The sequence below is a fragment of the Bombyx mori genome, chromosome 22, assembly GCF_030269925.1.
Source record: "Bombyx mori chromosome 22, ASM3026992v2".
NCBI classification, from domain to species: Eukaryota; Metazoa; Arthropoda; class Insecta; order Lepidoptera; family Bombycidae; genus Bombyx; species Bombyx mori.
The window spans coordinates 17,923,302-17,944,008 of record NC_085128.1 but is presented as its reverse complement, the minus strand read 5'-3'; the positions used below and the strand labels follow the sequence as shown (position 1 = coordinate 17,944,008).

The window sequence follows — 20,707 nt, the reverse complement described above, 5'->3', positions numbered from 1 at the left end:
TTTAAGGATTACTGGTGGCCCGGAGGCCTTTCCAGTTACATCAGGACAGGTGGGCGAGCAAAGGCTCAGCCAGGAGGGGTGGGATTTGCTAACAGCTACCCGAGTGCCTCCGAAGGAGACCTAACAACTCAAGAGCAACTGCTTCGCAAATCTACTACCGGATCGGAATCGCGACCCACTGAGAAGATCCGGCGAGAAACTCAGCGAGCTGATTCACGGGTTAGGTTCCACGTCGAACTCTTTGTCGAGCTCGACGAGTACGGTTACCGGGGTCCCTAAGCTTGCTCCTAGTGTTGGAGCTGAAGGCGTCTGATGCAAAGGTTATTGGATCTGATGGATCCGTAAGGATATGTCTAGGGCGTCGACGGTGACTGGCTCCTGCGTGATCAGGATTCGGGGAGTAGTCAGCGGCGGCAACGATAAGGCGCTTATCATGACGCATAGCCTAATCGAAGTGACTTCCAAGTGTTTGACTATAATAAGACTAAGAATAAGAATACTAAGACGCAGAAGAATAGGAAGGAAAGAAGACTATAAGAATAATTTTTCAATGTTATAACGTGCCTAGCATATGCTCACGAATGACTACCACGATGAACAAATTAGGTAGTGAAATAAAAACCATATACCTACATACCTTGATTTTCTATGGCAATAGTAATTAATGGTTTTTGTTTCCCATTTATTTTCTACTTCCGCTTAGTACTCAGATTTTTTTTTCAGAAAAATACCAGATTTTGCAATTGTTTTGTTATGTTCTTTTAATTTAATTGATCAATCACATCAGCCTTCTTGTAGCACAAGCTCGCAAAGAGTTCCAAGAGATTGGTCTCCGTTGTGGTGTGACAAAAAATATCTCACTAAAGATGTTTATTACTAGTGGGAGGTCCTGAATGCCAAAAACGTTACATACTGGACATTACAACTTAGAAAATAAAGAGCTTTAAGTTGAAAAGTGCAAATTCCGAGCCAGAGGATATAAACTACAGAACTTCGAATTATTTCTGAAGCTCATCCTTGGCCGCCAGTTTAATACAAAAATAGCCGTTATGCTTAATGAATTTTAATGATTTCTAATGTTTTATTGTTTTAATTATCCGTCTCCGGACTGAACACGTCTCGTTAACTTCAAGAAACACATTTTAGATTTTTTCAGTTAACTTTTTTATGATACGCAAAAAGTTTGGCTAAGAAGGCTCTACGTTAGTGTGTGTGAATGCATTGATGACATGTCTGTTTTGTCATAATGCTCTCATAATGTCTCGTTTGTGAAATCACAGCATGTCCCATGAATATATAGAACCATTTGAGAAATTCTTGGGTTAAAAACAAAGAAATGTATAAAAACAATATCGGACATATGTGGAATAAGTACACAAGCAAATGGTTTAACAAATACCACCAAAAGTAAATGATCCCTTATTGTAAGCGCCACCCTTGTGTGTATTTAGCAGTGGATAAGGATATCTGTTGATACATCGAGTCCAGTCGGCCATTTTTATCCTTTTATGGCCAGTTAAGTGGCCTTCACCTTCGCCCGAGAGTCTCCGGGATAATTTCGGAAGATTATCCGAATGTCGTTGATATCTGAACATTTAGAAGTGGCCTTTTCGTTAACTTTTATTCAGTAGGTCATTTACGTTGTCACAATACTGTATGAGAAGATGGAACTTATTCTTATGCACGGAATAACAAATGGCCTTTTATGTATAGAAAGCTATCTTGAGGGAGGGCTTATAACTGTGAATGTTTTATTTTGAAAAAAACGATAAAATAAACTCAAAGTTTCAATTTTCAGCACTTGCAGTGTAAAGCATTTAGTAAACAACAATATATTGGTTTTAGTTAGATCATTAAGAGATACTGTAACTCAGGCCATTCGTTTTGAGGCCTCTCAACTGCAAGCACCGATGCAGACACACAGTTAATTGAAATTTCCACAGAACTCATCGCTGCCGTATAATAAATTTATAAATCTATCAGAATTGCTTATTTACTTAAAGATAATAAAAAAAGTACCATGTTATGGACGCTAAGAGCGAATCTGAAAATGTGTTATGGTGTACGGTACTAAAATTTGTCGAAATCGAACACTCAATTCTGAATTTGGAAATATTAAAAAGCTCTAAATGAAATTAGCCATATTAAACATACCGAAGCCAAATAAAAGCTCTTTAGATACAAACCTTGTTTTCTGTGCCATATTCGATTAATTTACTTAATTTTTTTTATATAGCTCTCAATGGTTACCAAAGAGGGATTTTGGGCATCAGCTTGAAACTTATGTAAGTGAGTTCAGATTCTCATTCCAGAGCGCTGCGTATTTTTATGACCAATTGCACAACATAGATACATCTATCAAGGACCTTTAAGATTTTAAGACATGAGAAGAATTATTTTCACTGGAATAACAATTATTGATGATTGCTTTCCGGCAGACAAAGAGGACGGTAAGGTAAAATCGCGGTGGGTACAGTGAAACAAAGGTTTGTGAGCTAGTATACCTTACATCGAACGGTAGTTCTAAGTATTTGCCGATTTCTTGGGAATCTTTAATAGCCCGACAAACGATTAGTCCGCCATGTATTCTACTTCATTATTTCAAAACACGAATTGGAAAACCTGCCTCCGATAAACAACCGCCAACGAAATAGACCGAAGCGATTATCAATCATCGCTCGGACAAAAACACGTTACAATGACATTATTAAAGTAATTATCGTGTGTAAAAGTGGTAATATACACAGGCACGTATTTAGACCTTGTGGGGGTCATGGATATTTGGTACACGTTCGACTATTTCTTTGGATATGGCCAACATCACGCACAACCTTCCTACATATTTAGATTTACAAAACAGAATTAGCACGAGTATAAATCTAAGTCATGGCTACCTTTCTGCACGAGATAATCTTATGAAACGATAGAAAGAATCTAACTTTTGACTACTCTAAGCTGATAGGCTAGTTCCCAACTCATCCAATGAGTATCATAGCCTATTGCCAATTGCCATCATACCCAATTAGATAGCTCATTCATATTTTTAGTACACCATTGGATAATTTTCCCATGAATACATTTTTACTGCATAAACAGTCTGGATAATAGTACATATCTGTATGAGCTCATATTATGCCTAAACGTCGTATATATTAGCAACATATCGATAAAATGAAGCCGCTGACTTGTTCAAATCGCCTGTTAAAAACACTATTTCAGTATCAAGAGTAATATGTCTTTGTTAGAGACCTTGAGATGTCAGCATGTTGTGTGGTCCTGTGATGTTTGTTAGCCGTTTATTGGCACATACTACGCTTACAGGTTAACCACATTTATTACAGACTAGCCGTACTCGCCCGCTTCACTGGGCATTTAAAGTTAACATTATTATTTATTGTCATTATTATTAGGGACTCCAACACTCATATAAATATTAGCCTATCCATTAAGTACATGTATTTTTCTCCTACCTACGCTGAAAGTTCGGTTTTCCTCCCGCTGTACAGGGAAGAAAGTGTAAATTTTCCTCCCTGGGTACTGATAAGTGCGCATGCGCTTTAGTGTCTACGTCTGCTCCCACGCACCTAAAATTCTCCGCCATTGTTGTGCTCGGGTAATTTGCAATATTGTGTTTAGTGTAAAAGTGAAATAAACAAAAGGCATGGATCTACATGGATACCAAGTTTCAAGTCAATCGGATGCATGATCCAGTAGTTATAACGGAACATTCTTAAAAATCACTGTAGATTTATATATTAGTATAGACTAGGTATGCATAAAACACAACTTTTATGTTCGTTTGATCATTTCACGTTCCTTGGTGGTATGACTGGTATGAAGTTTAAGAACAAATCAGATTTTTCCCATTTTATATTGACACGACGTGAATGCGACGAGTTCATTTTAGATAAATTTCATAAATATTTCTCAATAGCAGTGTATTTCAGATTTTTTTTCTTTTATGTGTACTGTTGATGTCTTCGAGGTACAACCTACTTTATGGTGAGTGGTTCACTCTCTGCTATGTCAGCTGACGTTAGCAACGCCAAAGCCATAGAACTTCCAATAGAATAGAAGAAACCAATAGAATTTTCCTCCAAATTTTCTTATAAAAATAACATGTCAAAGCTTCCAGGAAACACCGAGAAAGGGAGCTCATCCCATGTGGCATTATCTCTCTGAACACTGGGGAAGAATGCAATGGTCCCAGATAATATGAGTAAATGTTGCAGTGATAGATGGGTTGGGTGTTGGAAAAAATAATAAGTCGGGTTATTCTCAAACATTCCTTAAAGCACTAACATTTGGGGGCGATTTAAATAAGTTTGTGTTACTGGATTAGACCGCGTTGTGGGCGCACAGCCATATTGGTTTTGTTTTTATTTCTTGAGTGCGTCCCTGCCACGAGTTCACGGTTCGACGTCCACAAATTGGGCCGGTGTAATTACGTTTCACGGTGATAATAAAAAATATATTAATTCCTAAATAAAGGAAGTCGTTGACAGCCGATTGTTGGTTTTTGACCCGAAAACTACCTTCATTTTACTAATAATATAGTTTTTAAATTGTATTGATGGGTTAAAATTTTATATTACACTAGTAATGGGCGACGGTTATGCCCGTGAAGAATTATGAATATCTCTATGTATATTATTTTGTAAAAAACTTTGGAATTGAGGTGTATCGTTGCTTTCCCTTGGTTAAAAAACAGTAATTTTATATCTATTTTTTTATCGGTGATCGGACTGAGGTACACCGGCCTATGTAAGTGGGTAATCAAACTTTGAGACATCTCAGTTTGAATATCTCTACTCAACTTGAAGGATGAGATTTCGGATCTCAGCAATTGTAGCTTCAGAACGAATTTGCGGTAAAAAAGGCAGAATTGTCGTGCCTACACTACGGGTTCAAAATGATAAGAGTAACAGATTTTTGTCATAGTCCTACGATATTCATTATGTTGTCTTAAAATAACTGTATAATAATTCTATCGATATAAGGTGTTGTTTTCGCCACCTAATCTTTAAAATAATAAATTATTTAGGAGTTTTGTACAAGCATAACACGTAAACCTAAGCTCCTTAAATCACAGTCACCTAAAAACTTTGGTCGAACATTTCTAATATAAGCAGGAGAATGAGAGACGTGCTGTCACTGTGTTTTTTTTCTTTTATTGCTTAGATGGGTGGACGAGCTCACAGCCCACCTGGTGTTAAGTGGTTACTGGAGCCCATAGACATCTACAACGTAAATGCGACACTCACCTTGAGATATAATTTCTAAGATCTCAGTATAGTTACAACGGCTGCCCCACCCTTCGAACCGAAACGCATTACTACTTCACGGCGGAAATAGGCGGGGTGGTGGTACCTACCCGTGCGGACTCCCAAGAGGTCCTACCACCAGTGTTGTATTATAGCCGACAATTAAATTTAGACGACCATTAAAACAAGTCCGAACTAAATATATTATTAACGTGAAGGGTATATAGCACTTGCGGGGTCTTCATTGCGAAAAACAAAACACGACGGTTTCGCTTTCATAGACGCCGATAACTCGAGGCTCTATACAGTTGAGGACAACAAAAAAGGGCCACTTTTGTTCGTGAGTCGCGGCGCGTTTCTTCATTATTCGTGGCACGTGGACTTGAATATATAATGTTTTATTATTAGAGGTTACGACTTCACGCCTTTAGCGGCGCGGACCGACTGATAATACTTGCATTCGTTCCGAGAAGCAGTTATCTGCTTGGTTCTGTTGCACACTTTATTTGTACTCTAGTGTATTGGCGCTGAAATGTGGAATGAATGTTGATATTAGAGCCAGTTTATCGTTGGCCATCTGCGAGTGGCTGCGTGACGTCCCGGTCCCTAGATAACAGATCCAGCAAAGCTATTTTAGTTGTCGCAAGAAACAATCTTGCTTAACGCGATCTCTTAGATTGTTCTAACTTCTAAATATTTATCATCATTATCTTGCCCTTCTCCCAGTTACCTGGGGTCGGCGCAACATGTTTTCTCCTTCCATACTCTTCTATCATATATAATTTCTTCGCTCACTCCCCTCTTACCCATATCGTCTTTCACGCAATGCATCCATTTCTTCCTAGGTCTACCTCTTCCTCTATATCCTTCTACATTCATAGTTAACATTTTCTTACCAACCTCATTTTCATTTCGTATACTTCATAACTTCTAAATTATTTATGTTTATTTTCAGTTAATATTTTTGGTCTACATTCCTCGCCCACGGCTCTAACGGCATACACCAGGAGTTAAGAAAAGTGGTATATAGGATTATTTCATCCTCAAAATAGACATGACAGCGGTACGAACCAGTGCTAAGAACACATTCTGTTCTTGGCAATGTGACAACGATGTTTTCTCTTTGTTTGTAGATAGCATAAACAATATAGTAATATCTGTGTGTTCTAAAATACTGTATAACAAAAATGAATATATATTTTATAGTGTACAGTCTATTGAAATAAAAATAATTACTAATTCTCACCTAATAACGTCCATGCAACGAAGTGACAAATAATATTAAAAAGTCCGCAATTATACAAAGAGTCGTCAGAGATTAGTGAGCACTTCTCAACAATCATTCAGTGGGCACAAGCGAACCGAGGCGCAAATCATAGTCCTCGCGTGTCACGCTGACACCGACTTCCCGCTGCGCTGCGTTTTCCAAAGAACAGTATGTAGATGTGACACATGAATTTTTTCAATTCGGAGCTATATATCATTACTATCTGCACCGAGTGCCGCGCAAAGCTATAAAAAGCTATTTTGCATTGAAGAGCAGAAATTGATAGTTTGTCGTAGAAACAGCAATTAGAGGCCGGTGGCCTCGCCTTGAGTGCTGCGAACACCCAGTCCATATCTTTTAATGACCCAGACTCAGGTGGCAACAGTCCAATTTCCATCGACGGTCAACTTGTAAACGTGCGCGATCATTACTAATGTCTAGGTGGTATGATGCACAGATCTGGGAGCTTAAAATGCAACATTCAACACAGAAAAGCCGCCGCGTGGCTAAGTTGGCGAGAAGTAACTGGGCACGGGAAGTAAAGAACCTGTGGCAAGAAGGTGCCTGACATACGCAAGAGTTTGGCTTATAAGATAATGATAAGGCCAGTTCTCATGTATGGCAGTGAAATATGAGCTACAACCCAAAAGAACGAGCATACCATCCAGGTTACTGAAACAAACATGCTGATCTGGATGTGCGTTGTGGCCAAGCTCTGCAAAATCCGCAACAAGTACATGCGAGGAAACCTCGGCATTCGCGATATTGGCGACAAGACGCAGCAGATCAATCTGAAATGGTTTCGTCAAGTAAAAGAAGGCCACCAAAATACACTGGAAATTTGGCGCTGCAGCTCGATCTCCACTGTTGGATACCTAGGGAAAGACTCAAGACTAGATGGAAAGATGTAGAGCTTAAAGGACAAGACGGAATGATACTGATGATAATGTCGAACGCAGAGTCAAGTAGAGGAAAAACATTAGGAAATCTGACCCTAGCACCATGTGGAATGAATAGCTAGGAAGAGAGAGATAAATATAGTTATAGATTAAACAACTATAGATAACTTAGTCGACAGGTTGTTTAGTGTAATTCCGCAAGCAACACAATGAAATGACAATGAAAATGACTCTTCACCTTTCGACTTAAGACCGAAGTGTCAATTGTGTGAACTGAGTGGAGTGAGTTTCGATGTTAATTCGTATATAGAGTAGTACTAATAACGTGTGTTAGGTAACTCTACTGCCTTTAATGGCATTGCGCTACTTGGAATATCCATGTTAGTAAAATCAGAATCGAACTCCTTAGTGCGCGAACTCTGGGTCTACAGGCGTAAACTTTTTTATTCCCTTCTACATTCCGACAATCATATTCTGTGACTGACTGCGCCAGCGCGAGTTGTGGGACTCGTCGACAATGTACAGGAAGTGTCGACTAAATCGAATTACACGGACGGACATTCCGACAAATTCTATATATTTATAATCACTATTGTCTACATTGATGACTTTTAGGTTTTCGTGTGTGACTGATTTAATTATCGAGTAGTGATTTTTTCGGAGCTTCCAAGGAAGAGGTGGAGGGTGCTATTGTCAATACTTTCAAATCTATCTAACGTAGCTTTCATGAACAGAGATAATCGAGCTTGTTGCCTACCTGATCGGAAGCGATTAACGAATTCCATAGAGGAGAATATCGTCAACCGTCTTTGAGTTTGAGCTTCTTGTACTGTATAAGGTTGTCTCATTATATAACAAGCTGCTTTCAAGCTGCAAGCTTTCAAAGCTGCTTCACGGTAGATGTAACCGGAAATTGCATGTATTTCAATGCCTGCAAGGATAGGTAGGTATGCAAGCCACATTTGAAAGGCATCTCCATTATTATGAGTAACTTAACAATCCCTTTTTAAAACTTCACTTTCGATTGATCATTGACAACCTCCATATTATTATCTGAACAATGAACATAAAACAATAGAGGGACAGATCGTAAAACATAAGCGACGCCTACACGTCGTTCCCAACTAAAAGACAATAAATATATTTTGCATGAAGAATACGGGTTATGGTGCACTTATAATATTGTAAGAGTGATTTTGGATTTGATATATCAAGATTTAGGGCTAGTTGCATGAATTTAATTGCTTATTTATAAAATAACATGAAGCTTATTTGAGAATGTTTTTCAATTACAATCAAATGATATCGATATATGAAAAGGCAAAAAAAATATTTTTGGTATAACTATATCCAAATATGATTATAGTAGAAAAAATAAAGGTTACCTATCATCAAATCTGAAAATGGATCGAATCGATTTTTTAAAACACGAATCCTTTCAACAAAACGTCGTTCGAAAGCAATTTGAAATCGCATTGCAGACAAAGCACTCGCAATAGAACGTTCTGAGAAGGCAGCGGGCGCGCCCTTATCGCCGCTGTAAATCAATATATGATTACAAATTTAATGCTACTGTTGGACTATAAATCAGAGATTTTAAATTACGACCTACAAGGGACGTATCACTACGCGTGAGGCCCCCTAGTGATGCGTTGTGTTGTGTCGACACTCGATAAATCGAGATGAACTGGCGTGTACACGATGTTTATAAATAGAACGCTATAATTGTTTAAGATGTGTAAATCATATCAAAAAATTATTTCTGCATTGCAGTGTAAAAAGGTTGTCGTTGCTCCAAGAATTTATAGCCCATATTATCAAATGTATTGGAGACTTATCCATAAAGTTATTACAATAGAATACAATATCTTTCTAAATTTCATATTATATGTATAATCATTTGTGTTGCGATGGACAGTGTCAGTCGTTGCGGAGCCATTAAAACAATCATCAAGATCAATATAGCGATTATTAAAGAATTTTGCTCGTATTTTTTATATGTAAATTTATAATAAGTGCAATTTGGATAAGTACATCTACATAGATGATCTTATAGTTCGCCTATTTATAAGTAGTTTCCAAAACTATAGGTAGGTACTGTAAAAGTTTTAATATGCCCTACCACCATAATAATGGGTAAGGGATGAAATAAGATAGGACATAAAAGGAGGATTAAGCAGGACGAGCCTGGCCTTAGGTCCTATTTTCACCGATATAAATGACACGAATACTAATTTTAAAAACTTTGACTTTCAAAAATAAAACCTAAAAAATTTACAAAATTCTTTTAGTTGAATCAGTACATCGAATTGCTTTTTCTAAGCCAACGTTTCTAACGAAAAAAATATAATTTCAACAAACATTCAATTTTTTTGTATAAACTAAAAAGATTTATAGTGCGATATCGACAAAGGACATCACTATTTCTGTCAGCACTATTCGCGATTCCTGTATGATGGAGTGCGGACAATATCCGAAGCACTCCGCGGTACTGGCTCGGTACAGTTTTATGTGTTACGAATATTTCTGTAGACTACTTGTTACGCTGTTTGTTACGATATAAATAAAGACATTTTGTTTGATGGATATTTGAATTCTGAGGTGGTTGGTGAGGTCGTTAATGCCAAAACACTGATGAAATTCGGCCAAAGATTGGATGGTTCCAATTAACATGACTTAAATGTAACTCTAAAAAATTAAACGTAATGTGACTTCTTAATTTTACCCTCTAAAGTATTCTAACTAGTCTGGCCATAAATACTGTTACATAAAAACTTTTCTTTTTTTTTTCAACTCTTTAATTATTTTGAATTTGGAACACGTATATTATTTTAAAGATTTCTTCCTCGATTTTTCTCCATTTATAGATATAGGATTTGCATAGTTGCGTTTTTTTATTTTTACTCTTACCTTTATGTGAATCTTTCCAATCTTCATACTTTATATATATTCAGTTTTCATCTAAAAAACTACCTTGTATATCTGTATATCTGAGTTTGGTTTTCCGGAAGATAGCTTTTGTCTGAGTTAAGCTCGCCTTTGGTACATACTATTTAAAATGTTTTTCTTTCTGTTTACCATCTATGTGAAATAATAATGACACGAGCAGCGTGAGCATGTATTTTTGTAAAAAATTTTGAAGAATCTCCAATCTTTCACCTTGTTAACACTTCAAGTCTGATTATCAAACAAGATAAATGGTAGGGAAAGCTCACTGATGACATTTCATAAAAATCGTATGAGTTATACCAGATAATTGGATGAAACAATGGTTACGATTCAGTATAAGATTTATTACGTACAATTTTCGCTTTTGATGAACACAGTAAGTTAAGTCACCGATCGTCAGGTCAATTGTTATTGATTGCTGAATTTCACTGGTTCACGTTTTTGGGATTTATGTTGAAAGTTTTTCGAGATTTTGTTTTTATAATAATATGGGGTCATTGCAACAATGACCTATACACGCATACAATTTATGCCTTATGCTTTTACATTACAGTAAAGAATCGTACTGTTTGATGGTTTAATTTCCACTCTACACTTACTTGATTTCGTTTAGGATACAATAAAAGTGAGTAGAATCAGTTAACGCGGTTGAGAGTTGCAAAGTTTGAAGGACTGCGATGTCTGTGTCGTCTACCAAGCGATGTGAGCTCGATCATTTTCAGATCACGTCAGTTCTTCGGATCCTTCTTGACCAATCAATCAGATATACACAGCAGTATCTTGTTCATAAAGGTGTTCATCAACATAAGAACTTATTGATAATATTCCCGGCCAACGGGAGTTTTAAAAAGGCACTTCAACGTTGCGTTGTCAGCTGGCAAGTCATCTAAACTTGTTCAAAAGGCTTTGACTACGATCAACAAGGGCTGTCAAACTGGAACAATAAGCGTCAAAAGCGAGAAACAGGCCCAGCCACTAATGACTTGGCGAAACGCAACAAGCACCTTCCAAAATTAAACAAGGTAAAAAACGGGCAAACCATCGATCACCCACCGGCTCAAACAAAACACAGAAAAAACCACGTAAAGGATGCATCGAACAAATTAAATGCCCAGCATGAGGTTCTCCCGGCCTCGAAGCAGCGCAGGGCAAATATTAAACCTGTCAGTTTTGTGTAATTTGAAGGCTCGTTTTCGGCTTATAACTTATGTTATTGAATATTTTCGAGCATCTCGTGTGAACTCGACTCGGACGCGTAATGAGCTTCCACTGGACACGTGAAAGTTTTTAAGAAAATTGAAATAATATTGATACAATCAATGTGTTTACGAACGTCGATTTACCGCTATAAATGCATGGTGGTATAGTCTTCTAAGCAGGCATATCGATATCCAAACAAGTATTAAAGTGTTTGTTTCGTTGGTTGATGCAATGCTTACAGTAAAATACCAATAAAATGTGTTGCCATATTGTAAAATAAAAGTCATGATAAAAAGTTTCCGAGTTGCCACTAAGCGTAAATATTACTGTCGATGAAATGACAACTGCATTACTAGACGCACCGCTAATAGCAGATGTCAGGACACGGCCGCTTCGCCAAATTGAAAGCAATTATCCGAATGAATTTTGAAATAGGGGGAAAGATGTAACGATAAAGCCTACGTCAGGTGGTGAGGCGATGCACTTGTGTCGATACGGGCACTTTTTCAATACAAAGGTAATAAAAAGTTGCGAGTCATGCACTAAATGCCTTCTCGACTGCGCTCTCGAGGCGTCGACCAAAGAAACAAACAAAAGTGTTAGAAGTGCAACGTCATGCGCCCACGAAAACATTTTCGCTCCGTAACACGTGTCAAGTTTCAATTTTATTAACGTCGAAATTAACAGTGGGCGTAAACAGATTATTGATATTATAGACGATAAAAAAGTAATCGATGATCGTGCAGAGCGAGCTGGTATTGTGAACGAGGCCTCTCCTATTGTTAGGTGTTTAGACGGTGTTCTTTCTGAAATCGAAATTAAATAGCCGATCGAATTTTGACAAAAAACATGCTTCATCAATCAGGGAAGATTTTATTGGTCCGACAATGGATTTTCTCGTGATCGCCACGTGAAATCTGACCTGGTTCTGATATATTCCTAGAAGTAGAGTTAGATTTTTTGTACTACTTTGTGCTATTTTGATTAAATTAAGATTTAGCGATTTTTACGGATGAACTCGTTATCCGATGTAAATAATATAAAACAGATTTACATAAATTATATTAATGTCTTTCTACTCCAATGTTTCTAAGTTTGATATCTTAATCATATTAGTCAACAACTTCCAAACCTCCTATTTTTGTGTTGTAAATATATGCGGGCTAGCATTATCATCCTACCTATTTCTGCCATGAAGAAATCATTTGTTGCGGATAGAAGGAATTTTTCCTCTACCTGATCGCTAGTAGCCTCGATGGGCTATTCGGCTTCACCGATTTGGTTGAGCCCACGGGAATCAGCCTGAAAGAATTTGCCAATACCAGCCTTAGCAAGAGTAGTGCTTCGTTGAATCTACCACCAGATCAGAACAGCAACACTCTGAGAAGATCTGGCGAGAAATTCAGTGGATTGTGTTTATGGGTTAGGTTATACGTCAAACTCTTCGTCACATTCGACGAGAAAGAAGGTCGTTACTCCGATATGATACATACGAAGAAATACCTTTTTGTCATAGCCCCGCATTGTTAAGGAGTATCTTGCAGCCTTTCGTGAGTATGGAGATTCATGGGGTCCATGCTTTGACTGGTGTTTAGTATTGGAGTAATTCGGACGTTAAAGCTCAATTGACTTATAAAATGTCTGGAGTCCTCACCAGAACAAAGCGGCATTTCATGGCCTCCGGGCTTGTAAGGCTTATAGCTTTACAAAGAACAGATCCAGCCTAGCGTGAAATAAATCTCTGGGCCGGGGCTCTCAAGTATTAAAAACTTCCATTTGACTTCACAGAGAAAAGAGTCGTTCGGATTGTCGATAATCCCGTGTTCGCGGATCCTTTGGCACCTTTGCGTCTACGGAGGGACTTCGGTTCTCTCTGTGTTTTATACCATAAAGTATGTTCCATTTTGAGTACTCTGAGTAATTTTACGAGATGATCCAATCTTATCTCCTTTCCCATCACACCTCCCGCTACCGGAGCAAGGTTCTTCGATACTATTTAGAAATGCTGTGTTCATGGAAAGTGCGTTATTTTCCACGTTTCCTCCGGCACTGGAATGAGCTCCTCTTCACGGTGTTTCCTGGGTGCTATCACATGTTCTTCCTCCAACGAGGCTGGTGGGCAGTAGACAGTGAATTAACTGTATCTCTAGAGTCCATGAGTGACGGCAATCACTCCACCATCTGGTGCGTCGTAAGCTCGTCTGCCTACAAAGGCAATAAAATAAATATAACTGTAATATCGACCAAGTTTCTCAAGTTATCAGCATTTAAGTTCTCTACGAGCTCTAGCAACGGCTTAGCAATAGTTGGGCTCATTTACCAATGAACGCAATAACATAAAGTATAATAGAGTTTCTGTCAGGATTGTATAAATACTATATTCTGCAAAAGTGAAATGTTCTAGAAAATGCTTTAAAATACCATAGTTAATATGATTTTTAAAAGCAAGAATCCAAAGAAAAGGAAAAAATAAAATTGAAACAAATCAAAAACGTTTAATTGCGATTTTATCAGCAAGAACGGTTCATTAGAACACCAGTGAAACTGCAACGTTTTTTCGCCGCGTTGTTCTCTCTAATAACTCTCTAATCATATGTTTGACACCCAAATCCCCCCAACCTTGCATATTTTATTGAGATCATCGCCTCGTTTTTAATAGATTGCTGCTAATGTTAAGACTTTTCTACAAATTTCACTTTGGTATCGGCAATGGACTAAAAATTTGTCATATTATAGGGGATCGGGTAATACAGCCCCAGGGTCCGTACCGTCTAGGCTTGTTGAAAGGCGAGGTAGCTAATGCGAGGGATTGTGGCCACACAGGGGTAATTACAGCAAATGTTCCGTGTTTCTGTTGACAATAGGAATGGCTGCTGACTGTGTACTTTGGAATTTAAGTCACTAAATACGATAAACGTTACGGTTTCTTCTTTGTTCTTTTGTGTTCTTTTCATAGGCTTATACATTTAAATATAAAGGTTTATTTACAATTTTGTCAATCTGAAACAATGTCGTGAACACATTCAAGATTTACGTACCGTTTTGACTACTTGTTAGCTTTTAATATTATCATTAAAAGAGCTCACAGTTCCTCTAAATTTGCAGAATACGCTTATATAAAAAAAAACAGACTGCTATTGAAACCTGATCACTTTGTCTTATTCTGTTATTGCTACAAAGAAACGCCAAGATGAACCACTTAATCCAAACCCTTATGCCTTATAGTTTTCACAGACTTATGAGACTCTCTACTTCCATTCAACCTACGACTACTCGAAATGGACCTGTATTCCAAGTGGCCGTACCTAATACTTTTAAGATATCAAACTCTTTTCTTAATATTAGTAGTGTCAGAACTGACTTCTTAATATTAGATAAAGCTATGTTGTATTGGTCACAGAAATATTAATAGTTTTATAATAGGTGTCATATGTGAATTGTTACACCGTACGTGCATACTTTCTAACCATGTTACAAACCTCAAAAACTTCTAAGATCACATCCAAATACGACAGCCAGAATCTTATCACATATCCATAAAAGTCACAGAGAAAGACAATAAATACCCCATTACATTACCATTTTATACCATTCACGGCCCACGGGATGTTGCGACATCGCCTACCCAAATGTCATAACAGCCATTGACAATTTTTAAAGGTACAGGATGCTCGCCTACGTGTTAGGAGACAAAGCCTGGCATTAGCATACGGCTGGGCGTGGCTGGGTGTGTCTCGGGATTAATTGCATCCAGACTGGCGTGACTTGAGAAAAATGGATGATCAATTCCTTTAACATATTGTACATATGTGTAGAGAAAATATGGCTTACCATTGAAATCGAATTTGGCACTAACGAATTTCAAATCATTAAAGACTTAAAATAATATTCATTAATTTATGTAGTATACTTTTCTTTTCTGTCAAGTAGTTACAATAAATTTTTGGATTCAGATTATGATTGTGTTGAATAAGCGTTCTATTTATTTGCGAAAATAATATGTAATTCTAATCCTTTAAAAAAATTGTTACTTCACAATCCGTTAGTGGATAAAATTGATAAAGATAATTTGTTAACAATAAGTAGTTGAACTGGATCAAATTACTAAAAATTAAAACTGGCAAAATTCTTTAAAAAATACATTATTTGATGAAGGCTAATTAACAGTTAAACATTTTGAAGTTCAATTAAATATAACAAAACATCACACTTAATTATAATATTTGATTTAAAGTTTACGATAGATCAGAATACATTGAATCGTTCATTCAAACTTCAACTTCTCAATGACCTTCTTGAATGAGAGACATAAAAGGTTAATGTACAGCATACAAAACATCATGAATTAAATTGTTATGTCTAAGTGCTGAAGCTGTTCATTTCGATTTTAAACCTTAACACGTTGACTTTAGATCTTTAAGAAACACTTTTTAAGATCTTAGCCGTATACGAACGTATACCGAATATGTAACCAATTGTTGTCTTTATTCTGTAAGCATTAAAGGTTAAAACGAAAGTTCGGTTGGAATTATTTAGAATGTTACTAGTCACGAAAACATGCGCGGAGGCAATGTTTCTGATTTTAAAGTAACATCATCAGTTATCATATTGTTATAAAATATATTGGTGATAACAGGATTGTGTTCAACATTCATTTCTCCGATGGTACTGAAAACATTTAGAAAGAGGATTGACATTGGATTTAATGCGAAAAATCGAATACAATTGCAAATTCGCTATTTGACCCTCACAAGAATGTTTAAATCAATTAAATTGAAAAACTAGCTATTCGGAGTTTATTTAATTTTAAAACATAAAAGATGTATTGCAAATATGTATAAATAAATAATATAGGTAGTTTAAAAGAACTAACAAAATACGTTTTTATAGAAAATCCAACTAAAAAATGGAAAATAATTAGTTTAGTTGGATTTTCTATTAAAGCGTATTTTGTTACTTTTTTAAACTATTATTTATTTTTCATTTTTTAGTTGAATTCCAATTTTTTCAATTTTTTTTTAAATATTGAATTGTCATCGGTCCTCAATAAGTACCTATACCAAATTTCGAGTTAATCAGACGTTTTGAAGGGGTCAAAATCATGTTCAAAGATTCCGTTACAAACATACATACGTCTGAAGCTAATAAAAGCGTATTAAAAAACAAACTCTTGACCTACAAGGATTCTCCATGGCCGACGAAGTGAATCGGTAACACCACAACCTCAATCTCTTGTCACGTTGTGTATCGTCGTTAATCGTTTAAGATTTTAATACGAGGGGGTCATGATCGATTCATTGTGGCTCGTGTCTGCTGACACACGTGACCTCACCTCGAGACAATACCAGACGTCTTGTGAGGGCCAAAGTTTTTGTATTCTCTCATTTTGTTTCCGACGAATCAACGCCCTAAGGATATGTTACGTGACGGATACACTCGGCCCTTTCTCGGAGATATGACTCATGGGACGATTTTGGATTTCTTCGACCTTAATGAGGCATTCGATCGTGATTGCACGATTGATTTTGTTGATTTTTTTAGCTACTGTTGCGGTTTGGAGTCTGTGTTTTCGCGTCCAAAACGATTTTTTTTGTTGCTTTATTAATGCATCTTTTTAATGATTTTGATAGCCTTAAGCTATTAGAGGTCTATTTTGCAACAAACTTTTTTAAAACTAGAAGGAGCGTTTTATTGGACACTTGATACTAGCCTATGGCACAGACAGTGACGAATGCTTGAATGTTGCAAAGAAACTAAAGAAGAAAGAAACTAAAGCCCCACTACATGAAACTTAATCAGCTTGCAAACTTAAACACCTTGGCTAAAAAATAAAAGTATGAGCAGTTAACAATGAGTCTATTTATTTATACATACATTATAATTTTGTCACGTACAATAGAAAGTAATTAACTCAGTTTAGCTATCAACTGTCTACTTTTGTGCTTACATTGCTAAACTACCACCTTTTTATAGTTGACTAAGATATTTTAGGTTAAATAAGATAGTAGCATCAACGTTAGCGATGACGTCGATGACGTTCGTCAGTAAAAGTGATCATTAAGCATTATTACGGATTGTATTACAACATGAAAATAAAAAAAAATATTTAGTATTCTAACGCGCGATTTTTTATGAAAAAAAATCCGTTCGCCATAAATAGATTCATACATATTATGCAATTTAAAATGTATTAAAATGTTTGCTTCAACATTATGTGAGGTCGGCCGTGTGTCGTCGTCGCCTTGCGAACAAAGACGTTTAATTGTTGGTTACCTTTCGATAAATCTACGTAACCATTCATTATTGGCTTTATCGAAGCATTGTTAATTGAAATTTTGAACTTATTTTTCGCTGTCGTGTGCTTATTAATTAATGTGGATCCAAGCCGCTAGCAGTCTTGAATATACTTCGAAGCATTTTCATAATTATTATTTTTACATGTAACAGTGGATGTAGGTTACCTACTAAATTATTCCAACATTACTCTCAGTTTACCTTTGACTTCGCATAGTGGAGTTCTCTACAGGTTTACGTTGTTCAGACTACAGGCTCTAGTATCAATTTGGAATAAGACCGTGACTAAAATAAAGCTATATTATAAGTATAACAGAGATTATATAAATCCAAGGACGACTAAGATCCAACAACACGTCATAAAAAAATCAAGTGGAAATAGAAGCATAATATATCTTTCGCACCTCGACTTCCAATCGGACATTGATTTATAGGTGCTTTATTTTATTCGATTGTATCATCAGAACGTCATAAATCGACTTCCCCCCGGCTTGGCGCGAGAGGAACTGCGTAACTTGAAATATTGAGGGTTTTGTTTTATAGTTGTTTTAGTGATATTGCGGTTTGGTTTGGTTGCATTGTTTACTGTTTGGATTGTTTATATTAGCTCAAAACTAATGAGCTGACGGCCCTGTTGTTTGCAACTTTAAGACCTCTGCTCATTTTAAGGCAAAAGGTTGGAAGTAGGCTTTGAACATGTTCTATTATTTTAAATAGGTTTTTTTTTTTTAATAAATAATTATAAATAAATATTTTACTAACAATCACGCCACGGTAACTGGTCCCGTGATAAGTTCGTGTATATTTAATATACATCCATAACCCTGGCAAAGTTGTGTAGTGACCATGTCACTTACCACTACACCAGACGGCCGTTTAATTGCCGTAATTTTTAATCTGCATCTATATTAATAGTAAATATTTTTCAGAAGTTTTTAAGGTACATAAGTAATACTTTACGTATTCAAGATTGGCAAAATATAACCCAAATCTATTAATGCATATAATAGCAGATACCCGTAAGAGATGATCCTAACTTCTTAGCGTAGATTGGAAAGATCGTGTTGTTTCAAGGAAGGTTCTTATAATCCACAGAATTGAGGAATCAACAGTGGATCAGGGGAACAATGATAACTACTTATATCAATACGAGCTAATAACAAAACTTCAGCTGATATCGCTCACAACATCGTAAAATTTCGAGATGTGGTAAATTATTGCTGCAACGTAATATATCGAATATTAGGGAGATATTTTTATCAGAAATGTACTGTTTTACTAAACAATTTTGGTAGAAACACGTAAATGACAGAATAAACTTATTTTTGTAAATCTGATCTTAGATGTGCAATGTTCCAAAACATCGTGAAGTGGGTTTTTTTTTATTTTTTTTTTATTGCCTAGATGGTTGGACGAGTTCACAGCCCATCTGATGTTAAGTGGTTACTGGAGCCCATAGACATCTACAACGTACATACGCCACCCACCTTGAGATATAAGTTCTAAGTTCTCAGTATAGTTACATGATACAGTTCGTTGTAATATAATGTATTATGTCTCTTCAATATATCTTAATTTTCATACTTACCACATTCTTCCCCGTCTAGTTGCGTATCCTCACCATGGTATAATTCCTCGATACGACCCGACTTTTCCTGATGTCATTATGTCCATATATAGGTGATAACTGATGCTGGGGTCGGTTGTTTGTGCTCGTATTAGTAGGATCTTTGGTTTTTACTTATATTTTCCTGTTCCGGTATCTCGTTGATAGTACCTATAATTCAATCGGTGGTGTAGTACTAAGATTATAGTTAAGTTTTAATACCTCAAGCTTCCTTCACATCTTTATCATTTAATATTTACTTGATTACAATAAATCATCTTTCGTTCTATGATAAGATTAGATTATCTTATTTCTTATGCTTTCCATTTGCTTAATCTTAAGTAAAAGAAGTGTTTTTTGATTATTTTTGTACCTTTTATACATATTTGTCTCTGTTTATCTGATGACACGTACGTTCGTTGTTTCAGTAAAGGGTCGTTTTAAGCTTTTTGTTTTTAATTTATTCTGCTGATCTACACCGAAATATGGCCATATTTCATCACTAGTGTGTATTTTATCGTAAAAATTACAACACTTTCTGAACTTTACAAAGTTATAGTTAAAACACAAACAAAATATTTGCTTCCCCTCAAAAGATAGATAATTTTACTGAAATGGTACATATTACCAGAAAGAGAGGTAGCCTAATAAGTTATAAAAAGAAAACAAATATTGAAATCCTTCTTCTACTGCTCAAGTAGACGGCAGCAACTAGACTAATAATTATTCAACTGTTCTAATTGTATCACTAATTTATCTGTGGTGAAAATGTTAGTGGTAATATATATTTATTTAAATAAAATTAAAATGGCATACAAGTTTACTAAAAAGGAAATATTATTGATTTTAGGATTCCCAGATTGCAGCACAATTTGAAAATCCAATATCAGTTTCCAAAATACCCCGTAATGCGAGCAAATTTTATAACGGTTCCGGTTTGAATGGTAGTGTTAAAGTTCAACCAACGGAGATGAGACTACAACCTATGTGCTATCTACCCGTTTTAGTAGCCTCTTAGCAGCATATGGTCTGTGGGTTCATTGAAATAGAAATAATCAAAAAATAAAGAAACCATCTCAAAATAGCTACTCCACTTCATAAGTTGTATTCCAGAAGCTATTACCCAATACCCTAAACTTACCAATTTACAAAAATGCACCGCCGATCACTCACAACGGCTGTTACCCTCGTACACCAAACTTCTCCACTTCCCGGCCACATTTTTTCC

The 20,707-nt window shown here is 36.3% G+C and overlaps 1 long non-coding RNA gene across 4 annotated transcripts; it reads left to right on the top strand.

Annotated features, from left to right (window-relative positions):
- The first annotated feature begins 1,233 nt into the window (after nt 1-1,233).
- Nucleotides 1,234-6,496, top strand: LOC110384909 (uncharacterized). Of its 4 annotated transcripts, none has more exons than XR_002430273.3 (3): nt 1,234-1,407; nt 2,313-2,455; nt 6,220-6,496. It is a non-coding gene; the product is annotated as an uncharacterized LOC110384909 (long non-coding RNA). The 4 variants fall into 4 exon arrangements; XR_009976168.1 differs by having other exon boundaries at nt 1,234-1,424; nt 2,313-2,450; XR_002430274.3 differs by having other exon boundaries at nt 1,234-1,424.
- Nucleotides 6,497-20,707: the final 14,211 nt, after the last annotated feature.